Here is a 2974-nt window from a genome sequence, read left to right as displayed (position 1 = left end):
CAGTTGACTTCAATTTTTTATAGCTTGGTTCACTTGTAAGTTCTTCTCCAGGCCCCAAAAACTTAGCTTCAATTTCAGTGTAAGGCATCTAGAAGTATATAAACATAAAATTATTAGGTAATGTTTTTAAAAGTTTTTTCAGGGCTAGAGAGATAGCTCAGCAGTTAAGAGCACTGACTGCTCTTGCAGAGGACCCAGGTTCGTTTCCAAGAGCCCACATGCGGCTATGAACCATCTTTAACTCCAGTTCCAGGGGAATCCAAAGCCCTCTTCTGACCTCCACAGCATTACATGACACAGGTACACCCACATACATGTAGGCAATACACTCATACACATAAAATAAAAAATAATAATATATTTTTTAAAAAAGTTTTTTCACAGGGGCTGGAGAGATGGCTCAGCGTTAAGAACACTGGTTGTTCTTGCAGAGGACCCCGGTTCAATCCCAGCACCCACATGGCAGCTAACTGTCTGAAACTCCAGTTCCAGGGGGTCAGACGGCCTCTTCTGTCTTCTGCAGGCACTGCACGACAAGGGTGCACTTACCTACATGCAGGCAATACATGCATGCACATAAAATAAAAATAAAAAACAATAAAAATTAAAAAATTAAAAATTTTTTTTTCCCAAGCAAGGAATTTTAGAAAAAGACATCTGAGTTTGTGATATAAGCATTTAATGTAGCATCTACCCAACTACAGTCAAAATGTAATCTTATAAACAATTATTTTAAGTACTGTCATAACAATGATTTATTGGAGGGATCTCATTGAACTCAGTATCACACACATGCATTTCATATTGTTTCTCTTTCTTTTCTTCCCTTTCTCTCTCTTTCTTTCAGTGTAGAAGGCAGACTTAGGATCTTACACACACTAAATAAACAGGTACTCTACTATACAGCTACATCCCTTTTCACTTTTTGAGACAGTGTCTCACTAAGTTGCCCAGGATGGAACTGAACTCACTCTACAGTCCAGTAAGGCCTTGAACTTCCCTCCCATCCTCCTGAGTAGCTAGGATTACAGGTCTGTGCCACCAGCCCCATCTTTAAACAATCCATTCCACAGTTTAGAGAATCTAATTTTGGAAAGTTGAATCAATATTTCCTGAATCTATATGTGTATAGATACATAATTGATGTTTCCAAATTGACTATGGTACAATGTATCATAAACATCTTTCCTCTTAAAATCATTGTCTTTTGGAGTACAGACTTCAGATTCCAAACTTCCAACAGCCATCTCTCTTCAGCATCCAAATATTACATTAACTAAAGTGCATTCTTTGTGGGTCTTTTTCTTCTAAGTAGTGTAAAAGCAGTTCCCAAATAAGTGTAGTAATTTGGAAGAAAGAAAAAGTGAGCTTGAGGGGCTGGAGAGATGGCTCAATGCTTAAGAGCACTGACTGCTCTTGCGAAAGACTGGGGTTCAATTCCCAGCACCAACATGATGGCTCAGAACCATCCTTTTTTTTTAAAAAAAAAAAAAAAGAAGAAGAAGAAGAAGAGAAGGGCCCAGGATGGTGGGGCACACCTTTAAACCCAGCACTTGGGAGGCAGAGGCAGGCGGATCTCTGTGAGTTCAAGGCCAGCCTGGTCTACATAGTGAGTTCCGGGTCAGCTGGGGCTACAGGGAGACCCTGTCTCAAAAAAGACAAAAAAACGGGTAAACCAGTTCTCGCCAGAGCTTGGGGAAGGAAGACACTCTGTTGCGCTCTGAGAGGAAAGCTCGCGCCAGGTGAACGCTGCACCGTCAGCATGGGCAAAGGAGACCCCAACAAGCAGTGGGGCAAGATGTCCTCCTACGCCTTCTTTTGCAGATCTGCCGCGAGGAGCAGAAGAAGTAACCTCGCTCCTCGGTCAAGTTTACCGAGTTCTCCAAGAAGTGCTCGGAGAGATGAAGACCACATCCGCAAGGAAAAGTCGAAGTTTGAAGACATGGCCAAAAGTGACAAAGCTGTTATGACATGGAGATGAAGTATTACGTTCCGCCCAAAGGGGATATAAAAGGGAAGAAAGATCACAATGTGCCCAAAAGGCCACCATCTGCCGTCTTCCTGTTTTGCTCTGAGCATCACCCAAAGATCAAAAGTGAGCACCCTGGCCTGTCTGTCGGAGACACTGCCAAAAAGTTGGGTGAGATGTGGTCTGAACAGTCAGCCAAAAATAAATAGCAGTATGAGCAGAAAGCTGCCAAGCTGAAGTATGAGAAGGGCCAAGGGTAAAAGTGAACCAGGAAAGAAGGGCCCTGGCAGGCCAAGAGGCTCAAAGAAGAATGGACCAGAGGATGAGGAAGAGGAAGAAGAATAAACACCTGCCCTATAATATGTGTGGGGTGTGTGCACTCAGGCAATTGTTTTGCTAAGAATGTGAAATTCAACTGCAGTTCAACATTAGCATCAGTATAAAAAATGTACCAGTTTTTGTATAGCTGATGAGATTCTTTGTAGAGAAATACTTTTTTTTTTGGTGTTTTTGAGACAGGGTCTCCCTGTAGCCCCAGCTGTCCTGGAACTCACTATGTAGACCATGCTGGCCTTGAACTCACAGAGATCCGCCTGCCTCTGCCTCCTGAGTGCTAGAATTAAAGGCATGCGCCACTAAGCCTGGCTGAGAAAATACTTTATTGAAAATATAGGTTGTAGCTTTTTTGAGTTAAGATTTTAAAGCTTTTGATGCTGAATGTTCCTAAATGTTTAAAGGTTTCTTTAATTTCTTTAGGTAGCACAGCAAACTTCATAGGAATATGTATTACTAGTAAATTTTGGGTTTTTTAGGATGTTACTTTTTTTTTTTTTTTTTTTTTTTCAAGCAGGGTCTCCCTGTAGCCCCAGCTGGCCTGGAACTCACTATGTAAACCAGGCTGGCCTTGAACTCACAGAGAGCCACCTGCTTCTGCTGCCCAAGTGCTGGGACTACAGGTGTGCACCACCACACCCAGCTTGCATTTTTTTTTAATTGTAATAAAAT

The sequence above is a fragment of the Nannospalax galili genome, unplaced genomic scaffold (genome assembly GCF_000622305.1).
Source record: "Nannospalax galili isolate Female #2095 unplaced genomic scaffold, S.galili_v1.0 scaffold768, whole genome shotgun sequence".
In the NCBI taxonomy this organism is placed as follows: domain Eukaryota; kingdom Metazoa; phylum Chordata; class Mammalia; order Rodentia; family Spalacidae; genus Nannospalax; species Nannospalax galili.
This window is presented reverse-complemented; position numbering follows the sequence as displayed.